The following is a 7,628-nucleotide window of genomic DNA, read 5'->3' as shown; positions in this document are numbered from 1 at the left end:
TTAAAAATTTACAACCACATATGGACATCAGGAAATTTCCCTTCTAATTGGCGAGAAGCTCTTATCCTTCCCTTCCTGAAACCCAATAAATCGGGTACCCTTCCTCAAGACTATCGCCCCATCGCACTAACTAGCTGCTTGTGCAAACTATTAGAGCGAATGGTGAACTTCCGCTTAATGTGGTATCTTGAATCTCACAATCTTCTCTCTCCTTCCCAATTCGGTTTTCGCCGTGCCAGAAGCACAGCTGACCCCCTTGCTCATTTTGAGACATATATTACATCTGCATTTGCACGCCATGAATCCGTACTAGCTATTTTTTTTTATTTAGAAAAAGCATATGATACATTTTTTTTTTTTTTTTTTTTTTTTTTACGGTAGGTTCATGTCTGAGCCGCCGTGGTCACAGCATGATACTTAATTGTAGTTTTCATGTTGTGATGCTCTTGGAGTGAGTACGTGGTAGGGTCCCCAGTTCCTTTCCACGGAGAGTGCCGGTGTTACCTTTTTTAGGTAATCATTTTCTCGATACCTAAAAAAGGTAACACCGACACTCTCCGTGGATACGACATGGCGGTACCATATTCTCCAACAATTGTCCTCTCTAGGCATACGTGGAAACATGGGTGTCTTCATAAAGTCCTTCCTCTCCCAACGCACTTTCCAGGTCAAAATCGCCTCTGCCACATCATCTTTCTTTCCCCAAATCGAAGGTGTCCCACAAGGCAGTGTGCTCAGTACCACTTTATTCCTTCTTGCTGTTAATGATATTGTCTCAGTTATACCACCAGGAGCCCGGTCATCACTATATGTTGATGATTTAACCATCTATGCCTCTGACACATCCATACCAAATCTCTACCAATTTCTTCAATCTGCAATCTCATCAGTATCTTCCTGGGCCACAAACCATGGCTTCCGCTTCTCTACCTCTAAATCTTTCTCCATTCTTTTCTCTCGCTCACGTGTAGGTCCCCTACCCCCACTCTTCTTATATGGCACTCCACTCCAATGCCGTTCCTCTGGCAAATTCCTAGGTGTCATTTTTGACTCCAAACTGTCCTGGCGAGACCATATTCTACACATTAAAGAAAAAGCTCTCCGCCGTCTTCGAATCTTAAAAACTCTATCCCATATATCATGGGGCTCAGATCGCAAAACTCTCCTTCATCTTCATGTTACTTTGATCCTCTCCACTCTAGATTATGGATGCCATATCTACTCCTCTGCCTCAACTTCTCTCCTTGCCCATCTTGATACAATCCATCACTGTGGTCTTCGCTTAGCACTAGGTGCCTTTCGCTCCTCCCCAGTTGAGAGCCTGTACACTGAATCAGGCATACCAACTCTCGACGTCGTGCCCTTCTCTCTCTCCGATGCTATGTTCGATTCCACCAATTTTCCCTCACTAAACTAACTATCCCACAACCCTACTTCTTACCTTAGCTTCATCTCCACGATTACCTACTCCTTTCTCCACTCGCATGGATACCCTCCTCTCCCATTCCCCTTTCCCCCATCTCCAACCTCTCCCGTTCTCTGTCCATTCCGTCCCTCCATGGCTTATACCTCACCCCCATATTTGCTCTTCTGTTTTCCCCGACCCACCAAAATCAAATATCCCTCCTACTGTCCTTCTCACACATTTCCTTGACCATGTCTCCAATCATTCCTCTAGTATTCACGTATATACTGATGGCTCCAAATCCACCTCCGGTGCTGGTTTTGCAGTAATCTTCCCAACTCGTACTTTCAAATACTCCCTTCCTCCTGAATCCAGTGTCCTTACTACAGAACTGTATGCACTCCTTTTTGCTCTAAAACACATATACTCACTCTCCTCTTCCTCTTTTACAATTTTTACTGACTCCCGTAACTCATTAACTCTCATAAAGTCAATACACACCACCAACCCACTTGTTTGTAAGATCCAGAACTGGTTGTTCTACCTGTCCACACGCCATAAAACAATCAAATTTTGCTGGGTGCCCAGCCATGTTGGAATCCCCGGCAATGAACAGGCAGATACACTAGCACGCCACGCCTCTATGTCCACATCATACCAACCACGCTTCTCACGTATCCCAGCCACGGATTATTACCCACACTTTAAGACCTTCTTGTATAATCGATGGCAATCTTTTGGTCAAGCCTCCGCACTAATAAATTACATTCTGTAAAACTATCAATCTCCTCCTGGTCAGCTCCATTTCATCGGAACAGACGTTGGGAGACCGCTCTCGCCCGATTACGCATTGGCCACACCCGTCTAACACACTCCTATCTGATGTCACAATCTGATCCACTATTATGTTCCTTATATAATGTTCCCCTTTCAATCCCACACATCCTATTGTCGTGCCCACGTTTTGAAACAACCCGTACCTCTACTTTCCCCCACCTATCCTCCCTTCACCGACCTCCCAACCTATCAGACATCCTTACAGAATCCCACACTTTCTGCTTCAACAACCTATTCTCTTTCCTCAAACGCATACATATCCTTCATCTAATCTAACTCCTTACCACACCCGACCCTAACCCTTTCACTCACCAATTCCTTTGCCCAGCTTAGACAACTAATCACTAACTCAACCACCCTTCCCTAACAGTAACTATAGTGCTACATGACCTTAGATGTCTAGCACATTTATCTTGCTTTTAACCATTAACCATTAACCATTTTTTCTTGGTTATTCCTTCAGCCCATGTTAGACAGAAAGTGTATCTTAAACCTTCCGAATCAGTACCTTCAAAGTAGTTTCAACACTGTAGGTGATAAAATGACATTCTTGACCAGGATGATTCTTCTAAAATTGTCATTTGCCAATAACTTCCCCCCAATCCTTTGCCCTTTGTTGTCGTGGGGAGGCTTAGGAGACGAGGACTGAGACCCAATGTGAGGACCTCCTCCGCCTTGAGCCTCAGCCTCGACTCAACCAGTATTACACGTTGTTTTTCTATCTCCCATTTTTCGTTCCCCCACAGCTCCTTACTCTGACAACGCACTCATCTGCCAATAGTGTCTCCAAAATACGCAGTCAAATTTCCTTCCACATCCGACCCGATCGTTCCCGTATCGTCACCGTTACATCCGAAACCCAAGCTTTAGCATTATCAACCCTAACTGACTTCACTGCCTAACCCATTCCTGCAGAACCTCATCCCACCCTCAATACTTATACCGGAACTGTATTCATCTCCCCAACAACCTGCCTTGTCTATAACAAAAAAAATTGGCCAGATTGTGGAGACTTACTCGCCTGCCTCACGGACTATGATGTAGTATCAGTACAATGCTACACCATATTTCTGTAGACATGACCTAATTAATATTTACATTGGTGGAGAGTCCCTCCCTGTCTGGCCATATCGACCTCCTATCCATCAATATCAAAATTGATGGCGATTAGGACATCCTGCCAAACTTTGCCGTTCCACAGCCCGATGCCCTCTACGTGCCCAATCTGATCATAAATGATCAAACTGCTCTGCACAGTCACGCACATGCGCCATATTTTATTGAGGCTGCCCCACCTACAAGCGTGAGTCCGAAGTGGCAACTCTCCGTTTCAGACTTGGTTCCCTCTGCTGGAGCCGAGGAGGTTTTTCTCTCACCCCCTACTCCAATAACGCCTTTCGCTCTGCTCTCCCCCTCCCTCCCAAGATATTCCTACGCCCTCCCCATACCTATTCCTCCTCCATCTTACATTCCCAGTTTTACCCTAACCTCCCCCAGTCAAATTATTTTGCCATTCTAAATCCAGACACTCAGTCTGCAGTCCCAACAACTCCCCCTCTCCCTCCTGGGACTACCGCAGCAGCCAGACTAAACGTTCCACCCCATCTTCTCCTACCACACACTCGCCTGCATCTACTCCTCAGACACCAGTCTCCTCTCCCCCCCCCTCTCATAAGAAAACCTTCGTGTCTCAGAGCTCAAACTAACTCCATTGCAGAAACTCTTCAGAAGTATCTACTATTCAGAACTCTCTACTCGAGTCAGTCTCAGATTGACACAGAAACCACTCACCCACCCTCCCATTTCACAACTCCCACTTCCTCCACAGTCAAAGTGACGGCCGCTATCCACCCTCCTCCTATATCGTATTCCCTCTTATCAGAAAACACCAACCACTGTCCCTTGCACAGTTATTCGCATCTTTCTTCGCCGCAGGATCACAGTTATTTCAGTTTACTTCTCCCCTTCCCACCCCATTGACTTTGTTGCCTTTGAAACTCTAATTTCCCAACTCCAGCCACCTTGCCTTATAGTTGGTGATTTTAACCACACACTATGGGACGATTCCATCAACTATGTCCCTTGGCCGATCCTAGAACGCTTCCTCTTCACAGCTGACCTTATCATTTTTAATTCAGATCGCCCCACACACACTGACATGCGTACGTTTTCATGCCTTGATCTCTCTCTACGCCCCCCTTCTCTCCCTTTAGACTTCCGTTGGTCAGTTCTAGACCACTTTCCAGTCCTTCTTTCTCTTACTTCATATATACCACGTTCTAACCCGCCATGCTGGTGCTTTGATAGAGCCGACTGGCGTACTTTCACTTCACTCTGATATTCTTACCCCTCCATCCCCCTTTTCATTCATAATCTTCCACAGTTACATTTCTAAGAGCTGTCTATACAGCCATTCCCTGAATCTCAAGACCTTAGAGCTCCAAATGTGTTCCATGGTGGAATTCTGATTGCACTAAAGCGCCTCGCTTAAAACGTCCAGCCTGGAACAGATATCACTACAAATGAGGCACCCCTAGACAACTATCAGCCCTTATCTCCCCTAAAAGAGCATCTGCCTGTCTTCGTCGTACAATCCGGAACAGTAAAACAACTAGCTGGCGAGCTTATGTTACCTCAATTACATTTTCTGTATCTATTTCAGCTGTCTGGCGTCGGATCCATAAACTATCATGCACCCCCCCCCCCCCCCCAACCAGTCCCCGTCCTCTCTGTTTGAGATACTCTTATCTCTGATCCTCTCCAAGTCGCTAATGAGATATTTCAGCTATTTAATGACTATTTCAGCAAAGTCAGTAGTGGCTCTCACATTACTCTTCCATTAACACCACCAGAGAATGCAACCCCATCCCCTGTCCTTGGCTGAGTCCTATAATGCTCCTTTTTCATCCTCTGATCTCAACGCTGCCTTACAGTCGTACCGCAACGCCTATGAAGGCCCTGACAGCATTCACTACCGTATGCTCTGAAACGTTCCATCTTCCTCTCTATCCTTCCTATAAACTATTTTAACCATATATGGACGACAGGAAAACTTCCTCTTCATTGGTGAGAAACTCATCCTCCCCTTCTTGAAACCTAATAAATCGGGCACCCTAGACCAAGATTACATTGCTCTAACTAGCTGTTTGTGCAAACTACTAGAACGAATGCCTAACCTCCGTTTAATGTGGTATCTTCTCTCTCCTGTTTAATGTGGTATCTTCTCTCTCCTGCCCAATTTGGTTTCCGCCGTGCCCGAAGTAGAGCATTTGCACGCCATGACTCCATATTAGCCCTATTTTTTTACCTAGAAAAGCCATGCGATACCACATGGCAGTACCATATTCTCTAACAATTGTGCCCTCCCTAGGTATACGCGGAAACATGGGTGTCTTTACAAAGTCCTTCCTCTCCAAGCGCACTTTCCAGGTCAAGATTGCCTCTTCCACATCATCATCCCTCCCTCAGTTCGAAGGCTTCCCACAAGGTAGTGTGGTTAGCACCACCAGGTCATCACTATATGTTTGATGTTTTAACCATCTTCACCTCTGGCACGTCCATAGCAACTATCCACCAATTCCTTCAGTCTACAATACTATCAGTATCTTCTAGGGCCACTAACCGTGGCTTTCGCTTTTCTACCTCCAAATCTTTCTTCATCCTTTTCTCTCGCGCATGTGTAGGTCCCAAACCTCCACTCTTCATATATGGCGCTCCATTCCACTACCGTGCTTTTGGCAAGATCCTTGGCATTATTTTTGACTCCAAATTGTCCTGGCGAGACCATATCTTTTACATTAAAGAAAAAGCTCACCGCCACATCCTAATCTTACAGACTCTCTCTCATATATCCTGGGCTCAGATCACAAAACTCTCCCCCATCTTCATGTTACCTTGATCTTCTCCACACTTCATTATGGATGCCATATCTACTCCCTTTTTTGCTCATCTTCATACAGTCCGCCACTACGGTCTTTGCTTAAGCCTCTCCAGTTGAGAGCCTGTACATTGAGTCAGACATGCCATCTCTCCCTTGACGTCATACTCTTCTCTCTCTCCGATGCTATGCTCGATTCCACCAACTTTCCCTCACCAAACTAACTATCCCACGTTTGCTACATTTGCATTTGCTTCTTCTCCACGTCTACCTATCCCTTTCTCCATTTGCACGGATACCCTCCTCTTCCATTTCCCCTTTCCCCATCTCCGACCTCTTCCGTTTTCTGCCCATTCTGTCCCTCCATGGCTTATACCTTACCCCCGTATTTGCTCCTCTGTTTTCCCTGATCCACCAAAATCAGATAATCCCGCTTCTGTCCTTCTCACCCATTTCCTTGTCTCCATTCATTCCTCCAGTATTCATCTTTACACTGATGGCTCCAAATCCTCCTCCGGTGCTGGTTTCGCAGTAACCATCTCAACTTGCACTTTCAAATGCCCCCTCCCTCCTGAATCCAGTGTCCTTACTTAAGAACTGTATGCACTCCTTTTTGTCTTAAAACACGTATACTCACTCCCTTCTTCCTCTTTCACCATTTTTACTGACTCCCGTACCTCATTAACTCTCATAAAGTCTATGCACTCGACCAATCTCCTTGTCTGTGAGATTCAGAATTCAAAACTGGTTGTTCTACCTCTCCACACGCCACAAATCTATCAGATTTTGCTGGGTGCCTAGCCATGTTGGAATCTCCGGCCATGATCAGGCAGATACTCTAGCACACTCCGACCACGTTTATCACGTATTCCAGCCACGGATTATTACCCCCACTTTAAGACCATCTTTTACACCAGACGGCAATTTTCTGGTCAGGTCTTCGCTCCATTTCATTGGAACAGACGTTGGGAGACGGCTCTCACCCTCTTACGTATTGGCCCCACCCGTCTAACACACTCCTATCTGATGTCACGTTCTGATGAGACCCTGTGTTCCCTATGTAACGTCCCTCTTTCAGTTCCACACATTCTGTTGTTCTGTCCACACTTTGCTGCAGCCCGTACCTTTGCTTTCCCCCACCTATCCTCCCTTCGCCGACCTCCTAACCTGTCAGACATCCCTACGGAATCCCACACTTTCTGCAATGCAGCACTGATACCATTTCAAGGGCAATCTTATTTAAGTTTCTGTTGATTTCAGTACAGTGCCCTCTTCTTTGACCTCCATTTGACAAGTCTCCTAAATATGCACGTCCCCCTAATCCCTTGCTCGTTGTTGCCGTGGGGGGCCTCGGAGACGGAGCCTGAGGCACGATGCGGGATCACCCTGCCTTGGACCTCAGCCCTCGCCTCGCCTAATTTGGTAGGGTCCTTTCTTCTGCCACTTTCTTTTTCCTTCTCTTCTTCATCCCCTTCTTCTGTCCATTTATCCTAATCGTTAATTCATTTT

This window comes from Penaeus monodon, chromosome 41, assembly GCF_015228065.2.
Source record: "Penaeus monodon isolate SGIC_2016 chromosome 41, NSTDA_Pmon_1, whole genome shotgun sequence".
Lineage (NCBI taxonomy): Eukaryota > Metazoa > Arthropoda > Malacostraca > Decapoda > Penaeidae > Penaeus > Penaeus monodon.
This window is presented reverse-complemented; position numbering follows the sequence as displayed.